At 42.5% G+C, this 13,819-nt stretch overlaps 1 protein-coding gene and 1 long non-coding RNA gene across 28 annotated transcripts in view; one reads left to right on the forward strand and one right to left on the reverse strand.

Annotated features, from left to right (window-relative positions):
• Positions 1–6,750, reverse strand: part of ptprd (protein tyrosine phosphatase receptor type D) — a 578,649-nt gene extending 571,899 nt beyond the window's left edge. For 15 of the 27 annotated variants that reach the window (XM_033017981.1, XM_033017999.1, XM_033017977.1 and 12 more), the window contains exon 1: positions 6,347–6,749. The gene's annotated coding sequence lies outside the window, so the exon portion shown is untranslated. Of the gene's footprint in view, positions 1–6,346 lie in introns of all 27 variants that reach the window. The other 12 variants (XM_033017990.1, XM_033017989.1, XM_033017988.1 and 9 more) reach the window with 3 other exon arrangements.
• Positions 4,420–6,010, forward strand: LOC116971123. Its single transcript, XR_004411408.1, has 2 exons — positions 4,420–4,745; positions 5,793–6,010. It is a non-coding gene; the product is annotated as an uncharacterized LOC116971123 (long non-coding RNA).
• Positions 6,751–13,819: the final 7,069 nt, after the last annotated feature.

The following is a 13,819-nucleotide window of genomic DNA, read 5'->3' on the forward strand; positions in this document are numbered from 1 at the left end:
TCATTCTGGTCGCCGCTAATTTTCCAACTTGTTGACAAATTAGGGGTGACCAGAATGAAGCCGCGACTAGTTCCGAGAATGCGGGAACTCCTCACGACCATGAAGGCAACTTTCCGGCAACCACCTGCGAACATGTGGCGTCCAAGTGGTGGCCGCATAGACTCCTGTAGTTGCCTAAAAAGTCGCCTAAGTGGGACAGGCCCATTACTGTTTGTATCAGGCAGCATTATAAGCATTATCAGTTAAAGGAAAATGATGAAATGAGGACAGAAATTCTACAGAAACTGCAAGCACATCATTAATCCATATGCATAGCAAGAAAAAAAGTACATGTCGCCAGATCCCAGGTGTCCTAAGCAAGCAAAATTTCAACAACTAAAGACGAAAGAACACAACCAAAAAAACTTCTGCAGCAATTAAACAGCCAGAAGAGCACACAAAGAAAATTACTTCCCCAATAGGATTTGATTTCCCACAAAACAGCACAATTTACTGGACAGGCTGGGGATCCTTTTTTAAGCTTTTACTAAAAAGGTTTATTAATCTTTATTATAAAACTGACCTAGGGCCTAAACACGACTCGAACGTTGAAAATTAATGCTAAAATGTATTCAAAACATTTCCAAATAAAGATGAGAAGCAGAAAATGATTACAAAAACACTGTCCCCTTGGAGCAAAAACAACAAAGAGAAATCCACCGTGCTCCCTCTGCACTTGAACCAAACACTGAAATCATTGCTAAATTTGGTTATAGTTTGAACTTTGTACTTAGACTTTCAAATATAGTTCCAGTGCAATTAAGCAGTTAGAAATAGTTGAACAAGCAACAATTCTGGCATGTTGCCTTGCTGGCGTTCAAATACTTTGAGACCATGCTGCCATATCTTCAGAAATTATTTTCTGATTGTAATTCCACCCCCTAAACCAGGCAGATGCATATTGATAAATGTGCAGTGCTGTTTACTATTATTAGAAAGAGACCATAATTTAATCCAGGCACTATACAGGAAATAACTAAACGTATCCAGATACAAGCATGATACAGTTGAACCATGCTAGAAAATAATCCAGTTCAGACCAACGTGTAATAATCTGAAAGGTATCAGGGAATTATCATCAATGTACTGTCTCAGGAAGGACAAGCAGCAAAACACAAGCTCTATGCAAAGCAACTTTTCCATGGTCGGGGCATGTTTACGCATTTACTCTTGATAGCTATAGAAACCTGTCAATTGCTGGGAGGAGAACTCCCTTTTGCCCTTTCCAGAAAGCCGTGCTTGCTTTTATAGAATGGGCGCACTCTTCTGTAAACAGAGCATATAGATCGTCCAGGGCTGCCACATATATGACATTTCTATGTCCAAACCAGCTGATTTAATGCTTCACAGGCTCCTCCCAACTGTGAAGGATAATTATCTGCTAATTCTTTTGAGCTGGCTCAAACAGTGACTCAGGTCACCAAACTCTTGCAGAATAAATTTAACGTTCTCAATACTCTGAACATTTAAAAGCATTATGTATCATCTATACTACAGAGCAAATGCTTAACTATATATCTTCACTCAGCTAACATTCTGAATTCCATTTTGCATTTTTTCTGTCTTAGAGCCTTATTGTATGCAAGTCGGGTCATGCAGTGTTCATGTCCATTCCTAACAGTCACACATATATAAATCTCAGCGCACCATTCCTGGGGAATAGAAGCTCAGCTACTGTCTCCTGAAGGATAATACATACTTACCAACTGCAATGTTATCATCAATCAGTTAGAAACTAACACATTTAATTGCAAACAAAACCTTCCACTATCAGAAATGAAAATATAGCCTTCTTCCATTAATATATCAAATGTGTCTATAATTTATTCGTCATGACTCCCTCACTTTGATTTTCACGCGTGTAAACAATACAAAGGTTTGCACACATTTTCGAGACACCTCGTTTGCAATTGTGCTAAGGACCGTTCCTAATCTCCATCATTTCTCCTGACCTCCATGCAAACCTCACAACTGGCCACAGGCATCCAGCATCCATCACCACTCATGAAACCTAAGCTTGCAGGGACGGACAGCTGCATGTGGCAATAGCTGAACAACTATTTTTTGTAACTGGGCACTGCTGAACAGCAGGATGTGTCAATTACTGGCAACAACCACCTAGTACTTCAGTTGTGCATTTCAAGAGTTACAAAACACCAAAAACACGCCAGAGAGAATTCTGAGAGTACTTGCCTATTTTTACAAACATTAGACACAAGCATTTTCTTGCGTTAATTATTATTATTAAAGCTTTATTTCAGACACAGGTCCATATAACACATCAAACAGTACAAAGAATTACAAAGATACATTAAAAAATTGCATATTAGCCTAAAATATATATAAGCTATTGCACCAATGCCGTCTTAGCTTAGAAGTGATCACTTGATTATAATGTGAGTGTTTCTGATACGTCTGCTGCATGCATTTTAAATATGTAAGCCTTTTATCTGTGAACTATCATGATATAAATTGGCTATTATAAATTACCAAAGCGTTGCGATGCGATAAAAATGTAGTTGTCTCTCTATAAGATACTGACAACATTATGCAAAGAATTTGGAGCCAGTAGAATGGTAGGTGATCTTAAGCTAAATTCCAAGTTACCAAAATGGCAAACTGGTTAGCAGCAGCAGCAGCTCATCTGAAGAATGTATAGTGTTTCCTCATGTCTAGACCATTTCACATTTGTCACAATCATGTTTTAATAGTAACAAATTTTAACCTACATAGGCAATGTTAATACCAGACAACTGTAACATTTCCCTTTAAACGTTTTGAGGGTGCAGTTCACCTTTTAAGCCAAAAAGGAAAACCACTTTGCTGTGCAAGGCTAGTGCCACAATTAACACATCTATTGCACAAGATCTCACTATGTACAGAACAATGTGCTAATTAAAATGTATTCAGTTTAGCACTTCACTCGCTGAGTTATTTCACCAGATGACTCCTTTGACATTTGATGCTCTTTTTGAATCCTGTGTTTGAGGCCTTTTAAGGCAGAGTATGAAACCAAACTGATTTTGCTATTCATATCTGTTTGATTATCTTTTTTTTCCTTTTCAAACGCTGATTGAAAATAATGCAGTGGAACTTATATTACATCAAAAAAGCTGCAAGTTAAGGAAAACAGTGTGGGGAACAAAATAAAATCTGTATATAAATATGATTACAGAGGGGGGAAAAAATAAGAGCAAAGGAGAGTTGGAATTGTAATAAGCCGTGCTGTCAGTATTGGTTGCACAATGAGCTCCGCCTACCAAAGTGTTCATCAATCAAAGGGAAAAGAAGTCTCCAGGAACAGGATATTACAGGCATTTTGTTCAGTGAATACTAGACAGATTCAAACAGTGCCTCCCTTAATCAAATCCCAAGAAGAACAGGTGGGACACAAATGCTGTGCTCTTTCCCTTTTCTTGGATATGCACTGTTCAAAACTATAGCTTTCCTTCAACAAAAACTGCTGTTGGGAATATTAGGCTAGACTTATACAAAACTGCTTCTGTTGTCTTAAAATATAACTTCTCAAGAGCAAGACGTTGGTCAGATGGGTTCACAAGGTAAAGCTCAGCACCTCCAGAAATTCATAATCAAATTTCTGTGTTACTGTATATCCGTCACAGAGAAGCTTTCAGTGTAGTCAGTTGGGGGAAATAGTTTTTGCTCTAGGTAGTAAATCATTGATAATTTATGAGTGAATATTTTTAAAGCACTACTTGATTCCAGTCCAGTGGATGTGGTTACACATTGAGAAAGGTATGCTGTGGTTTCGCTAACACATCACTGCCTCAGCTCTGAGAGCTACTGTTAGCCATCTGTAACAAGATTAAACAAAAGGTACGATGATGAAGGAAGTTGAAAAGAAATGATGAGGCCCTTACACGATCACAATCACTGAACATTCAACCCAAGTCTATTTTGTACCTTCTCACACAGATGAACACAGCACCTGTTAAAATCATCACTGCATTCTCAGGCTAAACGATTAATAATTAACATGTAGAGCGATACAGTAGATTAAAAAAGTAATGAATTTAACATAGTTAATATGTCATAAATTGCATTATAGATGATTGATAGTGTAATATCACAACCTATCATCTTCTCAATCTCCTGTAAATAAATACTAACTCTTACAAAGCTCCCAACACAAAAAACAGCTCCCAATTGTCACACTTAATACTACTGTGGACACAAGATTAAGAAATCAGATCAAAGTCGAAAGATGATGTTGTTCTAATGTTCAATGAAACTTTCATTCCTCTATGTTGCCGTGTTTCCCACATACACTGCCCTCCCACCTTCCAAAAAACAGAGTGATAGTGCAAAAGGCCATTGAAAGTAAATCTCCTTTCAAGCTGTCAAAACGATTTGTGGCAGCTGCACTTATTTCTTAAAAAAATAGACATTTTTGTAACATTGGGAGTTATTCAAAACGAACCCAATTGCAAATATAATTATGCGAGTTAAATATAACAATGGCATTTAAAGGTTTGCATTTAACGTTTGCAGTGGCCCGGGGTCACGTTTAAGAAAAGTTGGCAGCGTTAGTTGCTGGAGGAGTGAGTTGCGAGCGCTTGGAGCCAGTGCGGTGACTGGACACCGGCTCCCAGCGGACGCGGAGACCCCGCGGCCGTCCGGCCAGCACCAGGGAGAGGGTCGACACCTGGTGGGGAACCGGGCTCTGCGATCGTGTGTTTCCCAAGGTGAATTCCTGACCACTTTTGTCGGTGACGGAGAAATCCAGAGAGGGCTGCGTGGGCTTTTGTGTAAAGTGGGGAGAGGCATTAAAGTCCTCGCACGTTTTCTGTTTTGTTTGTACACAGGCTGCCCACGATTAATAACACCGAGCCGGCGTCGGTGAGGCAGAGTGATCAGCGGAGCGGGAAAGTGAGCGTTTGAGCGTTGTTTTTACTGTGTGCATGTGAGAGAGAAGGAATGTTTGTGTGTGTGCGTGAAAGAGTGGGTGAATGTGTGAGTGTTGTGCAGTGTGGCTGAACGCGTGTGTCTTTGTGGGTGTGATGTGTGAGGAGAGGGAGAGGCTTGGAAGCAAAAACATATACGGCTGTGTTTTATGTGGAAAATGGCTGTGAGGGATTATACGAGTGTTATTGAGTGTGGGCTGAGAGTGTGAGTGTGGGGTATGACTGTGATTGTATGAATGTGTTACTGTGACTGGGTTACGAGTGCGTGTTACTCTGGGTGTGAGCTATGCATGATATTGTAAGTACGATTTGTGAGTGTGTGTGGCTGTGTGGGTTATGGCCGTGTGGAATTATGAGTGTGTGGCTTTGAGTGTAAGTGATTGCACGATCTTGATTGTGCGGGTGAGCGTGACGGGGTAGGGAGGGAACTGGGAGGGGAGAGAAAGAAAGTGAGAGGGGAGGGGGGAAGTGAGTGGGGAGGGAAAGTGAGAGGAGGGAAAGTGAAAAAGGGGGAGGGAGGGGAAAGAGGGAGAGGGAGGGAAGCATGAATAGGGGAGGGGGAGGGTGAAGAGAGAGGGGCGGGGAGGGGGGAAACAGTGAGGGAAAGTGGAGCAAGAGAGAGGGAAGAGGAGGGGGGAGGGGGGGGGGGGGGGGCGGGAGAAACCCCCCAACCCCCCCCCCCCCATCATAGTGAGTGGGTGTGTTCGTGCCCCAACCTCCCCGCAGCCAGAAAGCCTTGGCGCCCGTACTCCGGCTACAACTGGCGGCTCGCCGGATCAAACCCAGCCCGGCCACCACTAGCTCCATTTCTTCTTGCTAAACCTGCAGGCAACAGCACCGAATGCGGGGAAAGGGAGAGCCAGGAGCAAGACACAATAATGTAGCAGGGGAGGACACGGAGACTGTGTGACAGGGAAATGTACATGCATCCTATATACAAGGCATCGAACGGAATGTTCCGGTCGTCCCTTGCAATGAAAACTGGACGCTCCTCGGGATTATTTTTACGGGCAATGTAATAAACCTAGAGTTTAAATTCTTCTCCAGATCCTCTCTAGCCTTTTTTTTTGCACATTCTTAACCTCTTGCTTTATGCTGTGTGTGAGAGAGCGAGAGAGAGAGGGAAATCTCACAAGGAAAACAGCCAGCCAAGAATAATTTTACGGGCAGTTTGTTCCTGTACTTTTTTTTCGCTTTACCTTACAGCGAAATAATTCTCCCCACCACACTAACACACACAATACACTCGCACACCTTCAGGGTAATTCAACCCCACATATCATACAAGACGCGGACCAGGCAATGCAAAGACCAAAAATAAAAGCTCCTAATTGTGACTGAGAACCGAGAGGTGGAGGGAGAAAAAGGACGAGGCTGGTTACCTCAGCATGCCAGTCGTGTTGGAAGCACCAAGCCGCTCTTCGGCATAGCTATGTGGCTGCCTTAATCCAGGGCTACAGTCTCCGGCCCCCGAGTAATCCAACATCTAAGCGGGTCGCAGGCTTCCTCGGCGAAACGTGTGGGAGCACAGCTGTGTCTGCGGGAGATGGGGGGGTAGAGGGGTGGGGTGAATGAAAGGGGGTGGGGTGGGGTGGGAGGGGGAACGCTCAGAAGTGCGAGCGTGACCGGGAGTCCCACTGCGTCCGCTCCTTCCCACCGCTGCGGATCGCAGGCAATGAGTTAACGCGGAGCAGGCAGGCGGCGCTTCACTCTCTCACTCTCCAGGATCTCGTCTCCGTCTCCCTCACTTAGTCCTCTTTCTCACAGTCTCTCTGAGGCATCTGGAGAGAGAGGGGGAGGAGGAGGAGGAGAGGTCAGGCGGCTGACGTCAGGCAGATCAGAACACACCAGCTCTCCTCTCCTCTGTACGGTTCAGACTGGGCACACAGCGCACAGAACTCGCCCGGAGACCCGGCCACGCCGCTCACGCAATGAACACGGAGCCAGCCCTCCTCCCCACCGCTCTCACGGTCCAAGCTAGACCCAACTCCAGTCAGCAGCGGGCTTTTCATCAGCCCCAGGGTGGGATGAAAGCAGAAGCGACTACCCTGTCCGATATTTCCTTGTACTGAGACACACTGACCTGTAGGATTTCACATCCCGCCACACTAAAAGCACACAATCGCGGAACTGCACAATGACCACCCAAACTTGAAATAAAGCAACATTTGGATGTGCGTATAAGAACAGTTTGCATTCAAGCAGCGCCAAAAACCTCTCAAGAACCTTTCCCCGGAAGATTTCCAGACTGTTATTAGCTTGAGTCGGAGTAAGAAAGGGAAGTTAGTGAGAGAGCTGAGAGGGAAGGCATACTTTAGAGGAGGAGAGAGCGTTGTGCAGCGATTCATTCCGAAGTTGAGAGCTCAGACACTGAAGAAGCAGTTGCCAATGGAAGATCAATTAAATCTCGGGAATGTCCAAGGATCCAGAGTTCAAGGAAGAAGGTGATTCAAGTTGGGAGACGAGCGGGTGGCGAGGACTGGGGTCATGAGCTGAATCTTGAATTTTAACATCATGACTGACCAATGTAAACCAGCAAGGAATGAAACGGTGAATAATTGACCTTCAATGGGGGATAAAAGGGACAGCAGAGATTTGGATGGAATTTATGGAAAACGGGAGTAGTCAATTGGAAAAATGGCAGGTCCGAAAGTAAGAGAGAATGAGTGGTTGAGGGTTTCAGCTGCAGGGCAGCTTCGAGATAGGAACTCTTATGGTGGTTGAATTCGGTACCGCACTCAGAAGTCCATTCGGAGGTTAAATAGGAATTCAAGGTTGGCACAAGTCTGTCTCACCCTCAGGCAGTGGAAAGATGAGCAAAGTGTCACAGGGATACAATACAGAAATAGGTGATGGAAGATACTGGTTTAAACCGAAGAAAGACACAAAATGCTGGAGTAACGCAGCGGGACAGGCAGCATCTCTGAAGAGAAGGAATGGGTGACATTTCGGGTCGAGACGCTTCTTCAGACTAGTCAGGGGAAAAATAAATGAGAGATATAGACAGTGATGCAGAGAGTGATAGGACAAATGAATGAAATATGTAACGATGATAAAGTAAACAGGCCATTGTTAGCTGCTTGCTAGGTGAGAACGGGAACCTGGTGCGATGGGTGGGGGTCGGATGGAGTGAGAGGGAGTGCAGAGGTTACTTGAAGTTAGATAAATCAATATTCATACCACTGGGCAGTAAGCTGCCCAAGCAAAATATCAGATGCTGTTCTCTGACAATGGAGGAGGCCTAGGATAGAAAGGTTAGTGTAAAAATAGGTCCTTCAGCTCACCAAGTCCAGACCAACTATCAACCACCGTTTTGCATTAATCCTACCCAAACCCGTTTTATTTCCCCCTCACATTTGCACCAACTGCTGCTCCCTCGCCCATTATTCCACTCATTTCCACACTAGGAATCAATTAACTCTACCCATATGCACAATTTTTGGGGATGTGGGAGGAATCTGGAGCATCCGGAGGAAACTCAAAAGATCACAGGTAGACTGTGCAAACACCACACACACAGTAGCGGAAGTCAGGATTGTGTCCAGGTCAATGAAATAGTAAAGAAGCAGTTTTACCAGCTGTATCATTGTACCACAGAATATTGTAATGTGGGGTTAATGCAGGACAATTGCACTGGGAACTGAAGACACAAGTTGCAAAAATTCTCATATTTATTTGAAAAAAAGAATTGGTGATCATTTAATTTCATCCAATCATGATATTAGACCTGATAAAATTATGTTTTACAATAAGTATTTAATATGTAGCTTTTGCAAAAGTGGGCAAAATAGGCAATTGAGGTGAATATCCATGCAGCCCTGACTGCTTGAAGCCCTTCCATTCCCCATCAAAGTTGGATCAAGTTTCCCCCATGAGTCAGGATTGATCCAGACAGGTGTGGTGAAGGATTGTGAAAAGCACCAGGTAGTTGCAGACATGTGCATGCCACAAGTTGGTTCTAACTGTATAACTAAGATGCACATATGTTCTTTAATTTGCCATTTAGATTCTTTAATAGGCAACCTCGTTCTCTTTCTTATGAACATTTGCATTGGGGTATGAACATTGAATTGTGATGTGAAATTTTATTGTTGGAAACTGACCCTGGAGTTCAACCAACAGGAATGCAAGAAAAGTCAATAACTTCAATGCATATTCATTCTTGTATATTGTCCTTCTTACAAACAGATGTGCAACTTGCTTTTAAGTCCAATTGGTGAACCTCTTTCCAGGAATAACTGTAAAAGTACTGATTAAATTATCTATTCGAAGAAAAGCCCATTTTGGAAGGGTTATTTGCTATTGGGAAATTACACTACATTTTAGCCTGGTTGTCAATCAACATTTTTTTAAGAACAAATCACTAAAGTGTTAATATAAAATAAAACACTATTAGGCCTGCTCCCAACATATTTTTCATACCTCACACTAAGAGCAAGAGGTCACTGCACAAATGCAGACTTGCATTTCATATGAAGCAATACTCACTCCCTTCGCATTGCATGAATGGGACACCAAGTCACAGAATTAGCATGTTCAGTGTTATTTACAGGGTACTTTGACAATGAAACATTCTTGAAACTTAAGTTATAGGATAAATAAATCATCTGGTTACTTTAAGGCTCTTTTTTAAAAAATGTTAGATGTCATTTAGGGCATGACAACTCTGCCCTTCCAACCACAAAGTAATAAACATATCATTAGACATTAGGCACTAACATCATGTTGTCATGTTGGGGAGAGCATTGTCACAACTGATAAACCTGCTGCCTCACAGCTCCAGTGGGGTCAAGGAAAGAGCATTCACGTCGCGGCCCTGTTTCCACCAATCTTTCCACCACCACGCACTAGAAGTGCAAGACAGACACCATTGTATGCAGATGCCAAGAAGTGTGTTCAGCTTTGGCTGAACAACTTCTAATCTTGTGTGTGGACTCGATAAGAAGAAGAACAGCTCCAATTATCTGGGTTCAATCCTGACCTCCACTGCTATCTGTGTGGTGCTTGTACATTTGTTGATGTTCCAGCCAAAACGAATAATTATATTAACATACAAAAAGAATATTGCGAGAAGCACATGCCAGTGCATCAATAATATAATAAATATCTTCTGAACAACAAGTTTCCCTATCTTTTAATTTTGTGGGTCGGTGAACAAATCTCTGATAGGTATTTACACAATAAAGCCTTGTATCTTGATGGTCAGACCTGCATTCACGTAGCTAGTACTTTTTATAGTGATCGTGAAAACAATCTTTGAATAATATTGTGTTTTGGTCATTCCCAAGTTACTTGACAAGTGACTTTTAAAGCAGCCTTAAAGTAATCATATGATCTTTTTCCATATAATTGAAGATTCAAGTTTAATTCTCTGCCTCAGAAGGCAGTGGAGGCCAATTCTCTGGATGCTTTCAAGAGAGAGTTAGATGGAACTCAAAGATAGAGGAGTCAAGGGATATGGGGAGAAGGCAGGAATGGGGAACTGATTGTGGATGAACAGCCATAATCACGCTGAATGTTGGTGCTAGCTCGAAGGGTCGAATGGCCTACTCCTGCATCTATTGTCTATTGTATATTGTGTATTTGTTATACTATGTACAAAGGATAAAATATATATCGTTAAAAGTACAATATAAAATTGTCTTTATCCTGAATTAGAAATTAACATTGATTATGATTAAGAACTAATGATAAATTATAAACAAAGCAAATAAGACAAAGGTAGCATTTTTGACAAATAAAATGTTTCATTCAGTGTTGCAAGGTAAACAAAATGTTTCATTCAGTGTTGCAAGGTAAACAAAATGTTTCATTCAGTGTTGCAAGGTAAACAAATAGCCTGATCTACATTTGCCTCCAATTTTAGCATTTAGATTATACATCTTGACAACGGAGCAACTTTCTCCAGTTTATTTCCCATTGCTTCTCACATTCTCTCACACAAACCCATTAACAACTCCAAACACTGGGAGTAATTTACAACAGCCAATCATACTAGTAAAGAGCATGCTTTTCGGAAACCCATGTGGTCACAGGGAAAATGGGCAAACTCATGCTGACAGCACCAGAGGTGAGAATTGAACCTGGTTTGCTGGAGCTGTGAGGCTTCACAGTTCACAACTCTTCTATCCTTATTGCACACCTTTTGTTTTTACCATCTCTGGCCTTTGTCCAGCCATCTGCCTCTCAACAACCCCCCCCCCCCCCTCTCACTTGTATCCACCTATCACTCACAAGGTTTTGTTCTATCCCTCCTCTCATCCAGCTTTTTCTACCCCATGTCCTCCCCACCACAATCAGTGTGAAGAAGGATCCTAACTCGGAACATTACCTATCTATCTTCTCCAGAGATGCTGCCTGACATGTTAAGTTAGTCCGGCACTTCGTATCTTCTTTTGTAAGCCAGCATCTGCAGTTTCTTGTTTCTACACCTCCTGCAGAGCCATGCTGCAGTTCTGATGGATAACACTATAAATAGAGACATAAGGAACTAAAAATTCTACTGCAAATGCTAGAACCTTGCACAAAACAAAAGGGCTGGAGGAACTCTGCGGGCCAGGCAGCACCTGTAGAGGAAAATGGACAGATGACATTTTGGGTCAGGACCTCCGACGATCAGGCTGAAGAAGCGGCCTGACCAGAAACATTGCCTGTCCATTCCTTGCACAGCTGCTGCCTGATCCTGCTGAGATCCTCCCACATTCTGTGTTTTATTCTTTAAGTAGGTTATATGTCAGAGTCATACAGCACCGATCAGGCTCTTCGGCTAAGCTTGTTCATGCCGACCAAGATGTCCCATTCAAGCCATTCCCATTTGCGCAAGCCTGGCCCATATCTCCCAAAATGTTTCCTATTCATGTACCGGCCATGTACCTGTGATATAACCTCTTATTCAACATATGCAAAAAAAAATACACAGATCACCTGGTTATTATCCTATTGCCGACTGTAGGCACTCTATGAGTCCAGACCATCTACACACTACTACAATGTTTCTCAGATTTAATGGGGTTAGTGAGATATGAAATATGATATCTTCATATCTAATCTAAGAAATATGATATCATATCTAATCTAAGAAATATGATATCTTCATATCTAATCTAAGAAATATGATATCTTCATATCTAATTTGATTTCAACCCAGTTCAGCATTGTTTCAGTCAGATCGAAAAAGAGATGAGCATTTATATCCTTTCATTCGAAATATCTCCAAATGTCTCATGACTAATTAAGTATTTTGGAAGTAAATCTGGATTTATAAAAACTCCCACAGTCAGCATAAGACTAATAATCAGATGATATGCATACATTCTAGGTGAAATCACCTCACTATAATTCCTATCTATGACACTCTCATCCTCCTGGACTGTCCGGAGGTTGTCCAGCCACTGCTCCAGTCAAGAGCTTCTTCTTCTTATCGAGTTCACGCACAAGATTAGAAGTTGTTCAGCCAGAGGTGAACACACTTCTCGGCATCTGCACACAATGGTGTCTGTCTTGTGCTTCTTGTGCGTGGTGGTGGTAAGATTGGGCTCTTAAAGATAGCGGAGTCAGGGGATATGGGGAGAAGGCAGGGGGACTGATTGGGGATGATGAGCCATGATCACATTGAATGGTGGTGCTGGCTCGAAGGGCCGAATGGCCTACTCCTGCACCTATTGTCTATTGTCGAAAACAGGGCCACAAAGTGAATGCTCATTCCTTGACCCCAGTCAAGAGCTGAAGCTATTGCATTCCTTTGGGACACTGGAAGTTTCCCTGACTTTCCGCACCCTGCAGGAGGAGCAAACCATTGCCCTAACTGTCATCCCGACTAAGACTTCCAAAAGACTGAGGAAGAAAGTCATTAAAACAAGACCTCCCCTTCTGTCATCCTCTGCTCAGCCTCCTCACCGAAGCCTCTTAAGCCAAAGCCTCAACACCTACCCTCAACTAGGCACTTGCACCTCATCGCATGGACGCATGGTAATAGGCTGCTCCATTAATCCTTCACTTTTTCACATACAGATTACTAACTATTCTCCTCAACATCCAAGCAGCATAGATACTTAGCTTTGCACATCCAACTGCAGAATAAAATAAGAGAGAGAAAAAAAGTTACAAAGTGATGGAGTACCTCAGCAGGTCAGGCAGTATATCTGAAGAACATGGATAGGTGATGTTTTGTGTTGTGTCTTCAGACTGATTGTAGTGGTGGGGGGGGGGGGGGGGTGATCTGGAGGAGAGGAGGAGCAGGACAAAGCCTGGCAAGTAATAGATGGACACAGGTGGGGGGGGGGGGGGTGTATTCATAGGCAGATGGTTGGACAAATGCCGGAGACGAACATCAAAAAAAGTCATTGTGTAAAGGTGAGCCCTTGCTTAGATTTGAAATAATGTTCAATAAATACTTCTAATTGCTATATGACAGAGCTTAAGTGTGGGTTGACATAGCATATAATTCACAAAGAAATTACATATATAACAAATCACAACAAATGAATCTTCACAGATACTCAATAAGTATAACTTAATGGATAATAACATAAAACCTATCCAACAATCGTAAGCAACTAAAACGATGTGCTATGCAAAACAGAGTTTGCAATTAGAATTGTGTGATAGGTTGCTACAGTCAATTAATATCAGACGCCCTGGGAGCAGATCTCTCTGAACCAGCATCAAGAATATCTGCCATGTCAGGCAGTTTGGTTTGCCAAAGTATATCAAACATGGAATGAATATGAACAAAAAAATTAAGAACAGGAAAATGCCATTCGGCCCTTTGAGCCTGTTCCACCATTCAAGATAATTATGGCTGCTCATCCATATTTAATATCCTGTTTCAACTTTGTGACAGCCTGGATTCTTAG

Source organism: Amblyraja radiata, chromosome 3 (assembly GCF_010909765.2).
Source record: "Amblyraja radiata isolate CabotCenter1 chromosome 3, sAmbRad1.1.pri, whole genome shotgun sequence".
NCBI lineage: Eukaryota > Metazoa > Chordata > Chondrichthyes > Rajiformes > Rajidae > Amblyraja > Amblyraja radiata.